This window comes from Podarcis raffonei, chromosome 2 (assembly GCF_027172205.1).
Source record: "Podarcis raffonei isolate rPodRaf1 chromosome 2, rPodRaf1.pri, whole genome shotgun sequence".
NCBI lineage: Eukaryota > Metazoa > Chordata > Lepidosauria > Squamata > Lacertidae > Podarcis > Podarcis raffonei.
In genome coordinates, this window is record NC_070603.1 from 110,320,100 (window position 1) to 110,332,308 (window position 12,209).

The 12,209-nt window shown below is 42.6% G+C and overlaps 1 protein-coding gene and 1 pseudogene across 1 annotated transcript in view; one reads left to right on the forward strand and one right to left on the reverse strand.

The window, feature by feature from the left end:
• Window positions 1–12,209, forward strand: part of LOC128408629 (oocyte zinc finger protein XlCOF6-like) — a 109,811-nt gene that overhangs the window by 75,639 nt on the left and 21,963 nt on the right. The gene's annotated exons all lie outside the window — the stretch shown is intronic.
• LOC128408747 (nurim-like) lies at window positions 1,053–3,656 on the reverse strand (annotated as a pseudogene).

Sequence of the window (12,209 nt, forward strand, 5' to 3'; positions counted from 1 at the left end):
AGAGGTATATTTGCAAAAAGCAAAAAGACCTCACAGCCCACTTCACAAATTATCTAGGCTGCTACCTCTTTAAAATAGTTCTTGCTTGTGAATCAAAGTTAAAAATCCTATACTTTAAAAATCACTTGGGCAGAAGTTCTGTAGCAGAAAATGAATTGAAAAACCCAGTTCTAATGCTTTGTTATTATAATGAATTTCAACTGAGGCATCTTCTGTGCTTTTTAGCAGCTGCAGAATCCCAGTCAGGTGTGCCTGGTGCCCTCTAGGGCAGGAAGGCCAGCAGCAGAGTCCATGACAGACAGAGCCACCCCCTGACTGGTTGGAAGTAAAGCCCGCTAGCAGGTGGGGAATGGATGGGGGCAGACTGAGGTTACTAGGGCAGTGCCCCACTGATTCCACAGGGCCCAGCTTTGCCAGAGATGGGGAACATTTTGTCTGTTGACCTACCTGCCTGCTGTCTGTAGTTGTAAATCGTAAAAAAGCCTCCCACAAACAGCAACAACCTGACCACCTCACCTAAATTCCAGTCGGTTATCAGTGACTCATTGTTCTTCTTAGCACTAGTGGGGACGACGACTCTTTTTGGGCCCAATATATCCCTTTAAGCCTATACAGCAGGTATGGGGCACCCACAGCCCTCCAGAGGTTGATGGCAGCTGAAGTCCACCAACTTCTGGAGGGCCATAGGCTTTCCCCACCCCTGCTCTAGAGACTTCCCTCCAGGGAACTTGGGGTTGAATTCTGCCATCTTTGGAGTTCCACCTCTTTCCTCAAGGATTCCAACCTACTGGGCCATGTGGCTCAACCTGGGATCACCATGTAGAACTCCTTATATGTGTTTTAAGAGTTGTAGCAAAGTAGGCCTGCTGGAAGCCAGAACTCTTAAGTCCCATTTATAGACCACTCAAGTCCCGAGTGCGTAAAAGCAAAAGGAGATAGAAGGCACATTTCATCGTTCAGTGCTTAGCATGGAAGAGTGCAAGGTACCAGGCTCTCAGGCCCCAATATACTAGGACACCAGCACCCGCATATAAAATTGGGGCCACACCAGTTCAGTTCTTAAGGACGGAGGGGCCATTCTTGTCCAGCTGAGCTTGCAGGTAGAGGTAGTCCTGCTGGTCGAGGTTGTGGGCGCAGGTGATGTAGACCGTGAAGAGCAACACGAGGCGTAGGCGTTCAAGGGAGAGGCAGGGAACGGCCCACAGGATGAGGAGAAACCTCCAGTACACAGGGTGGCAAAGGTAGGAGAAGAGGTGGGCAGCACGCATGGACTTCACAGCCAAAGGGTCCCCCATGCCCAGGTAGTGGTAGTAAACCTATGGAACGAAAGAAACACCCGTTTCCATTGCAGACACACAAATCTTTTGAGGAAACGACACCATTTTAGACCTGCGTACACATTGGGCATCTATATGTTCACAAAGGGGGAATGTGAGGTCTGTTTATGTTTTGTTATCTGGACTGCTGAGAAAACATTTAATTGCTTCTGCGGTCACTGCCTTGGCCAAAAATCCCTCAGAATTCTAGAGATGGAAAGAAGATAAAGTCCCTACCAAGGAGGAATAACAGATTAAACTGTTGGACTATGCCGAAACGGCAAAACTGACTGGAAATTTCAGAAACCAAGAAGACCAGAACTTTGTTAAAGTGGTCTCCAAAATAAATTATAAATTTCCCCCATCCTTTGTTAGATGGGGAAAGTTTATAATTTATCTTGGAGACCACTTTAAACAGACGAAAACACTAGCAGGATTGCAATAACACTCGTAATATAGCAGGTACTGTGGAGATAATGGACTTATATAAAATAGGGACTATTGAAAAAGGTGCAGTAGAAAAGGTTTAATAATAGAACCCACGGAGGGGAAGGTGGGAAGTCCAGAGATTATGAGGAATCTCCAAATGTGGATGTTCTGTGTATTGTTATGATCTTATAGTTTTAAAATCAAATAAATATCGTTGTTATTATTATTAAAAATCCCTCAGAATTCATCCAAATCCAATGCACCCCCCTAACTGCTATCACTGTAAAGCCAGAGCACATTAAGAGCTTCCAAGAGAGAGGTCATGGCTTCCAAATTTGCTTCAACCCTGGGACCTCTCTTTTTAGAAATATTTTACAGCAGGAGGAAAGATCTTCTATCACCCTCATTGGTTGGGTCATTCAGCCTCGCTGAGCTCAGCCGCCAAATACCGGACGGTGGCCTCTCTAGATGGGAAAAGGGAAGCTGCGCGGTACCTGTTTGACCCCCATCAGCTCTGCGTAGTCAAAGATGAGGAGGATGCTAAAGATGACCAGCCAAGCAATGAAGTGGAGGATGAAGCACATGAGAAGGACCCAAGTGACCCACGGCTCCCTGCTCGTATTCCAGAGCACAGGAGCATCCTGCACAGGCTGCCAGTACCTCATCAGCAGCTAGGTGGGAAGGAAAAGGCGCATTAGATAGAAGTAGATTCTCCTGCAGGCACACGTCTCATATGGCTGCATTTTGGGACTCCTAAACTGCGATCACATTGTAGAAAATCCAATGGACGTGCAGGCATTAGCCAAATCATACAAATCATATCCACACTGGGTTGTTGTTTTTAAATTGTGCAAGATTCTAGTCCTCATCATTGCAATGATGAATTTTGCTTCACAACATAATGAAGGCTATGCTGAGGTAACAGTGTGAGTTTGGGAGCTCCGTGCTCAAAATAAACTACCAAGGAGCAAAGACTTAATGCTGAAATTGGAGGATTTGCTTTGGCAATAACAATTCCATGAAAGTGCAGAGTGTGAAATCTAAACGACATCATGCCAGGAAGATTTATTCTGCATTTTGAGTTTAGCATTTCTGACTTGGCTCAGAATTCACTCTGAGTTGCTCTGTTATCTTGCCTGTGGGGCTTCTTCCTCCCCTTCAGTCCTCTCCCCCCATTTTGGTGCCCCAAATTGATACCCCTACCTGGAGAGTCAGCGCTGTGCAGAAGACATAGAAAGATCTCTGTAACAACATCTGGTCCAGTGTTTGACTTGCTGAGCGGCCATGAGGCTGTGCTGCAGGTTGAAGAGGACAATTAAGCCCACGTCCACCATTAGTGGCCGCAGAATCTTGGGATCCCTCAGGGCAGCTTCCCATTGAAGATTAGGAGCAGCATCTGCAAAGAAAAGAGGTTCGCTCAAGGTGAGGCCTAGTGCATCCAGCAGGGGGCTGGCAGAGAATGTCAGATAGTAGCCCAGAAACAGATCCCAGAGACAAATCTCTCTCTCTCATCATCTCAAAACAATCCTTCCACAAGCTGGTGTTCTCTGGATAGCTCCGTTAGTTAAAGCGTAGTGCCGATAGTGCTAAGGTTGCAGGTTTGATCGCCGTGAGGGACAGATCTCCCAGAGATATCATATGTAGAGAGAACTTGAGGAATTGTAACTCTTTGAGGGAAATAAAGAATTTAAGGGTTGCTATGTGTCCTCTTTTTTGAGGGGTAAAATTTCTGTCCCAGTGGATAAATTTGCTAAAATCTCTCTGGCTATACTTTCTGGATGAGATATAGACATAACTGATGGTGGAAGGCTTGCTGTCCTCTTCTCTTCTCCTGCCCGACACCCGCGAGACTACAGCCCTGCTCACGTCACTCCGGAAGCTGACGCTTTGCACGGCTCCAGAATCCAGCATGGATTGAAAGAGGACATTTTCTCGTTTTCTTTTCTTTCCTTTTGCATAACTGAACTTTATAGAAGGTTGAGGGCCCCTGGATAGCCTTACAACACCCCTGCAGAGAAGGGTATTTGTGTGGGACGTTCAATCAGGGAAATTATGCCCCGGCCTCCTTTCATTATCTTGCCACCTGGTAGAGCTCCACCCAGAGCCTCCAGAACTTAACTGAAGCCCCCCTTGAACCACAACACCATGAACCACAGCACTAACTTGGTAATGACCCTGTGCGCAAATGGAATGAATCATCAGTTACAACCTCAATCATTCCATCACCGTATTACTGGATGGCTTTGTGTCAAAGAGCACCAGTGACAATCTGCAATCGTACCTTCCCAGCCCAAACCGTTACACCTGAGTCCACGCCAGGAACTTTTTCTGGCTGCAATGTGGGCTTCAGAAGGGGGGGTATATGCACGCATGGTTCACCCCCAGATTATAGCGCTGGCCCAAGTATACCAGCCTGTACCTTCTTGGGACGAGCAGCCTGTGCCTTCCTGGGACGAGCCTTTTTGAGAAAAAGGCTGTCCAAAGATTAAGAGGGGGGGATGAAGGAAGGTGAGGACAGGTGACCTCACCTAGGCCCGAAGTCACCCCCCCAAGCAGGCTCAAAGCTTCTCAAAATCATTTTCTTTTCTTTTTTAATAAATTTTTATTAATTTTCCAACACATATTAAATGACAATACAAAACAATACAAAAACAAACAAACATATAAACACGTAAAATTTCTTAACCTTCTTTTCCTTAAGCCTTCTTTCAACGACTTCCCCATACCTCCTTTTTCTGCATCCCTGTTTTAAATCTTTCCAGCAACCCCTAATTTTAATTACTTATGGCACTTCCTTTAAATCCTTTTTCTCATGTCCAATTGTTTATCGCTGCAATTCTATTTTGCATTACTCAAAACATTTTAGCACTCATTAATTTTACAACAGTTCTTAAGGTAAACTTTAAATTTCTTCCAATCTTCTTCCACCGTCTCTTTCCCTTGGTCACGGATTCTGCCGGTCATCTCAGCCAGTCCCATGTAGTCAATCACCTTCGTCTGCCATTCTTCCAGTGTGGGTAGTTCTTGTGTCTTCCAGTACTTTGCTAAGAGTACTCTTGCTGCTGTTGTCGCATACATAAAAAACGTCCTATCTTTCTTTGACACCAATTGGCCTACCATGCCCAAGAGAAAGGCCTCTGGTTTCTTCACAAAAGTGCATTTAAGCACCTTTTTCATTTCATTATAAATCCTTTCCCAGAAAGCCTTAATCTTTGGGCATGTCCACCAAAGGTGATAAAAAGTACCTTCAGTTTCATTACATTTCCAGCATTTGTTATTGGGCAAATGATAAATTTTTGCAAGCTTGACTGGAGTCATGTACCACCTATAAATCATTTTCATAATATTCTCTCTTAAGGCATTACATGCCGTAAACTTTATACCGGTGGTCCATAACTGTTCCCAGTCAGCAAACATAATGTCATGTCCAATGTCCTGTGCCCATTTAATCATAGCTGATTTAACCATCTCATCCTGTGTGTTCCATTTCAACAGCAAGTTATACATTCTTGACAGATTCTTAGTACTGGGTTCCAAAAGCTCTGTTTCTAATTTCGACCTCTCCACCTGAAAGCCAATTTTCCTGTCCTGTTTAAAAACTTCATTTATCTGGTAATAATGAAGCCAGTCTCTTACTTTAGACTTCAATTTCTCATAACTCTGCAATTTAACTTTTCCCTCCTCATACTCTATAATTTCCCAATATTTCGGCCATTTGGATTCCATATTTAATTTTTTCACTTCCTTAGCTTCCATCGGTGACAACCACCTGGGTGTTTTGTTTTCCAACAAATCTTTATACCTAATCCATACATTATATAGGGCTTTTCTAACAATATGGTTTTTGAAACCTTGGTGGATCTTAACCTTGTCATACCATATATATGCATGCCAGCCAAATCTATTATTGAACCCTTCCAAATCCAAAATATCTGTATTTTCAAGAAGCAGCCAGTTTTTCAGCCAGCAAAAAGCCGCTGATTCATAGTACAATTTTAAGTCCGGCAGGGCAAACCCCCCTCTTTCTTTTGCGTCAGTTAGTATCTTAAATTTTATTCTGGGCTTTTTGCCCTGCCAGACAAATCTAGATATATCTTTTTGCCACCTCTTGAAACAATCCATTTTGTCCACAATCTGCAATGTTTGAAACAAAAATAACATTCTCGGCAAAACATTCATCTTAATAACAGCAATTCGGCCTAACAAGGAAAGTCTCAAACTTGACCATATTTCTAAATCTTTTTTCACTTCTGCCCAACATTTCTCATAGTTATCTTTAAATAGATTCACATTCTTAGATGTCAAATTTATCCCCAGGTATTTCACCTTCTTTGCTATCGATAAACCAGTATCACTCTGGAATTTCTCTCTTTCTGCACTTGTTAAATTTTTGTCCAATACTTTCATTTTCTGTTTATTCAGCTTAAAGCCTGCTACTTGACCAAATACTTGTATTAACTCTAAAACTCTTCTCGTACTAGTGTCTGGCTCTTGTAAAGTTAAAACTAGATCATCTGCAAATGCTCTCAGTTTGTACTGTTTAGCTCCGACCTGAATCCCTTTAACCAGCTGGTCCCCTCTAATCATGTTTAATAAAACCTCCAGGACAGATATAAAAAGCAGTGGGGATATTGGGCATCCCTGTCGTGTCCCTTTTTCAATAGCAAATTCTTCTGTAACCACATTATTTACAATCAGTTTTGCTTTTTGTTCGGAATAAATCGCACTTATACCATTCTCAAAACCTTGGCCTACCCCCATCCCTTGGAGATTCTTTTTCATAAAACTCCAAGAAATATTGTCAAAGGCTTTCTCCGCATCCACAAATATTAGTACTGCCTTAGTGTTAATATTAACTTCCAGTAACTCCATGATGTCTATTATATTTCTCACATTATCTGACAAATGTCTTCCTGGAAGAAAGCCCGCTTGGTCTTTATGAATCTCCCCCACCAAAACTCTTTTCAATCTTTTTGCTAAAATGTCTGCAAAAATTTTGTAATCCACATTGAGTAATGATATAGGGCGGTAGTTCTTAACCTGGTTCTTCTCAGTCTCTGACTTTGGTATAAGTGTGATATAAGCCTCTTTCCACGATTCAGGTGCCTTTTTCCCCTCTAAAATTTCATTACAAACCTCCTTCAACGGTTGTATAAGCCATTCTTTCAAAGCTTTGTAATATCTGGAGGTTAGTCCATCAGGTCCTGGAGATTTTCCCAATTGCATACTTTGAATGGCTCCCTCAATTTCTTGATCAGTAATCTTCTGGTTTAAAATCACTTTACTTTGTTCAGAAATTTTTTGTAATCCGTATTTTTTAAGAAATTCTTCTATTTCTTTTTCATTCACCGGCCCTTGTGCATAAAGTCTCCTGAAATAACTCTGAAAACAGTTTCTAATCTCATTTGGTTTATAAATGTTCTTTCCTTCCACTTCTAGATTTGTAACCGTATTCTTTTTTTGTCTCTTCTTCAGTTGCCATGCCAGAAGTTTCCCACATTTATCAGCCGATTCAAATGACCTTTGTCTCATTTGTTTTATTTTCCATTCTATCTCTTGGTTCATCAAATCCATATATTGTCTCTGGTAAAACTTAATTTCTCTCAAAATTTCATGTGACTTTGGTTTGGATCTCAATTTTTCCCCCCTTCTTTTATCTTTTCCAAGATCTTATCCTTCTTCTCATTATGTCTCTTCCTTTTTATAGAATTCTGTTGTATTAAAAATCCTCGCATGACGGCTTTACTTGCGTCCCAAATTACTCTTTTTTCCACTTGTGTTCTCAGATTTATCTCAAAGTAGTCCTTCAATACCTTCTGGGCCTTTTTATACACCTCTTCATCTCTAAATAGGGAGTCATTCATCCTCCATCTAAAGGATCCAGCTGTTGTTGTGTTCATTTCCATCTTTACGGCGTTATGGTCGGAGCAAGTCTTTGGGCAGATTTCCACTTTCTTTATCTTAGACGCCATTCCACTAGTTACCCAAATTTGGTCAATTCGAGTCCAGGTCATTTTTGCCTCAGAAAAGAAAGTTCCCTCTCTCTCAAGAGGATTCCTTGTTCTCCAAATGTCAATCAGGTTCATATTGTCAGTCATTTCAAAAAAGGTCTTAGGTAGTCTCCCATCTTTGGAGACCACCTGTCTTTGTGCTTTGTCCATATTTGTAGAGACCACTCCATTCATATCTCCCATTAAAACTACATTATAATCCAAATAGTCCATTAATGTCTCATGCAATTTCTTAAAAAATTCTGACTTCCCTTCATTCGGTGCATAAACTCCTATAATCAATAGTTTTTCTCCTTGAACTTGAATTTCAATTGCCAAATATCTTCCTTGTTCATCTTTAAATACAAATTTAGGAGCCAACTTTTCCTTTGCATAAATCACCACACCTCTTTTCTTCACTTTGTCCGATGAAACAAATTCTTGTCCTAATCTTTTGTTAATAAGTAGTTTTCGGTGAACTCTGGTCACATGAGTTTCTTGTAAACAAATCAAGTCCAATTGTTCTTTTTTCAAAATATGAAAAACCTCACGTCTTTTTCTAGGGAGGTTCAGTCCATTACAATTCCAGCTTAGAATTTGCAGAGACATCTTGTTATTTATTTAGTTACTCCCCCAGCTGCTCCCAGCAAGTCTTCTTCTGTTGGTGTTTTGATCCCGAAGGATAGGTTTGAAATGTCTGGTACTTCTGCTAGGTCCGTAGGTTCCACCGTTTCCTTCAAAAGGTCCTCCTCGTTCCTTGCCAAAAATTGTTCTTTATCTTGCACTGTTTTTATCTTGATTTTCTTTCCCTTATAGTTGAAGGACAGGCCTTGTGGGAACTCCCATCTGAATGGTATGTTGTTCTTTCTTAATAGGGTGACCAAATCCTTGTAGTAGGTCCTCACTTCCAGGATATATTTAGGAATATCTTTAAAAATCTGCACACGAAAATCTTCAATCTCAAGGGGTCTTTGAAAATGTAAGTTTAATATCTTATCTCTCTCTTCCTGAGATCTCAGAGTTATCAAGCAATCTCTTGGGCTCTTTCTGTTTTGTCTCCTGCCCAGTCTGAAAGCAGTTATTATCTTAAATTCCTCTTCTTTCAAATCGTCCTGCCAGAATTCCAGAAATTCTTTTGTAAGAAAGTCTATCAAATTGTCCTTTTCATTTTCTGGAACCGATCTCAATCTCAAATTTCTACTTTTCCTCTGTAATTCCATTAAAGACAGGGCCGCATCATGTTCTTCCAGCTTTTTACTGACTGGTACCAATTTTTCCTGTGCATTTTCTGCAGAATTTTTTGCCTCTTCTGCAGAAATTTTGGCCTCCTCCGCAATCTTTCTAGTTATTTCATTTTCTTTAACTAATTTATTTATTGTCTCTGTATTTAAATCCAATTTTGTTGACAGCTCAGACAGCTGTTTGGAGTTTTCAGTGCTCTGCTTTGTGAGCACTTCCAAAGATTCATTTATTTTGACTAATGCCCTTGTCACTGTCACTGTATCCATAGAAAGAGTTGTAGTAGCTGCAGCTGGATTTGTAATTGACCCCCTTCTTTTAAGTTCAACTTTACTCTTAGCTCTTGTTGTTATTCTCTCTTCTGTTGGGCCACTCATCCCAAGGTCGTTCCCACGGGAATTACTTTCAGTTGGAAAATTCCACAAGCCTATTCCTTGCAATAAAGATAATAGCAATTTCCCTGCAGCCTCTAGAGGGAGCAGTCCAAAGTTCCTATTGCAAAACAGCAAGAGTTCCCTTCAAAGGTAACAAAAGTAATAACCAATTGTTAATTGTATCCAAGTAATAGCAAATTGTAACTTTCCAGAGTACCAGACTTGAAGCCAGTAAAGTCTTTACTTGTTATAAAAGGGCAAAACACCAACTTTGTAGCAAGCCTCTAGTGACAGCTCTCAGTCCCGGTGGCTCACTTTCCAGGCAGCCCTCCCCAAGGGTTCAAGACGGCAGAAATTTCCCCTTCTATGCTTCCTCCATGCAGGAAAGACAAATCAAAAATCTTCCCCCCCTGCCCCTGCCTGCTAAAAGGGGGGATTAAGTCCAATGTCTGAGTCCGTCAATTTTTAAAGCTGCTTCCTGTCAAATTGCAGCCTCCTATTTCGTTGCTTTGATTACATGCAGTCCGAGGAAGGCAGACTTCCTTATTTTTTGCCTTCTCCGTTTTCAGCCAATTTCTAAATGTTTTTCTTTTGAAGTTTTTGTTCCTTCTTACTCACGGATAATCCAATTACGTTCCGAATGTCAGGAAGGAATCGATGCTCTCCGTCAAATGGCAGCACGGCTTCACTTCGCGGGCTGGGTAGCGGCTCTCAGTACCGCGCTCCCCGATGCCGCTCCGGAGCCTTTAAAAAGACTCCTTTGCAGTGAGGGGGGGCGCTTAAGGTACCCACCGAGCCTCCTTGCTCCCAGGCTTCTGCGCCTGAGATTTTAGGGGTCCCCGCTTCGCCGTAGCGGTCAGACCCGAACTCGCGAAGCAGCCTCCCGGAGCGGAGCTCAGCAGGAGGCAGCCATTTTCTCAGCAGCTAAGCATCAGAAACATTCCGCTTGCTGTAACTAAAAAGATTGCAACAAGGTAGAGAACAGAGCCCATTGTCTTCTCAGGCCTTTCTCAGAACCACATTGCAACTTGCTTTCTCTCCGGGAACCATGCCAAAGCACAAGAATGAAACAATGGGACCACTCCGAAAAACCCCTCACCCCCTTTCCTGCCAAGAGTCCACAATAGTCCCAAGACAGCTTTCTGTTCATGCTCAGAGGAACCTCAACATGGGGCAGGACTCCTGAGGGAGGAGAAAGGAGGAGGGAACTGGAAAGGGGTATATATGCTTGTGCACATGACTGTGAACTTCGTGCATGCTTTTTGTGACTCATGACACTTGCTCCTTCTACCAGTTCATGGATGGTAGAAATAAAAGCCTTTTCTCCGAAACTATTCCTTGAGTGTCTGTTGACTCCCACTTCCCTTTCCCAGGCGCAATATTTTTCCCACCCGAGGGCAAAGCCTCATAAGGCTACAATAGTAGAGGTATTAAAAAAGAGAGTCATCATAAGCACCCTCTTTTTTTGCTCTTCAAAACATGGCAACCCTACCTAACAGCTCCAAGCAACCTTAACAAACTACAGCTCCCAGAATTCTTTGAGGGAAGCCATGACTGTATAAAGTGGTATAGTGCCCTTGAAGGACAGAGATGCCTCAGCTTTCTAAATCTTGGTTGCCAACCTCATCTCTGATGCCAAGCCAGGTCTAGAGGTGTGAGGCTGCATGTCTGCTGCCACAACTGATTCCTGTATAAAATATACACCACGGTTGGGTTGAAACGGCACTCTTTACACTTACCTGGTTTGCACATGATGTTAATGTGCTAAGGGTGGAGAACTTCAGACCCGGGGGGCCAAATGCACATGTGGTCTGTGGTCCTCTGAATTCACTGCTCTGCATCTATAGCCAGGGAGACAAAGTCCATCTGAGCCCCCAAGCTCCTGCCGGACAATCCATCGATCTCCCGTAGACAGGCAATATCAGCAATCAGCGACACGAAGCCTCAGAATAGATTGCCACATTCTTAGGCTGGTGCACACTCTATCAGCAGAATTCACACAGCAAAAGATGCACAGCAGGAGAGCATATTTACAGTTTATTTAGCGTTGGTCAGAACAAAGAAACCATGACCGCCTGCTCCGGTCTGCTCAGGCAAGAAGCAAGAAACGAAAGCAACTGAAAACATAAACATCCTGTGAACAGGAAATACGCAGGCTGTGACACAAACATCCTGCTCCCTTTTAAGGTGGAACGGAAATATCCCAACACATCCAGCGGGGGCTGGCAGAGGATCTCAGATAGTAGCCCAGAAACTGATCCCAGAGACAAATTGTTCTCTCTCCTTCTCTCTCTCATCATCTTAAAACAATCCTTCCACAAGCTGGTGTTCTCTGGATAGCTCAGTAAGTTAGAGTGTGGTGCCGATGGTGCTAAGGTTGCAGGTTTGATCGCCGTAAGGGACAGATCTCCCAGAGATATCATACGTAGAGTGGCTTCACTATCTATTCCTTCTCACAGAGAACTTGGGGAATTGTAACTCTTTGAGAGAAATAAGGGTTTTAAGGGTTGCTATGTGTCCTCTTTTTTGAGGGGTAAAATTTCTATCCCAGTGGATAAATTTGCCAAAATCTCTATACTTTCTGGATGAGATATAGCCATAACTGATGGTGAAAGACTTGCTGTCCTCTTCTCTTCTCCTGCCCGCCCTCCCAACAATACATCACAGCTTCGATAGCCTACATATAGTAGAGGTATTAAAATGAGAGTCATCATAAGCACCCTCTTTTTTTCCTCTTCAAAACATGGCAACTCTACCTAACAGCTCCAAGCAACCTTAACAAACTACAGCTCCCAGAATTCTTTGAGGGAAGCCATGACTGTTTAAAGTGGTATAGTGCCCTTGAAGGACAGAGATGCCTC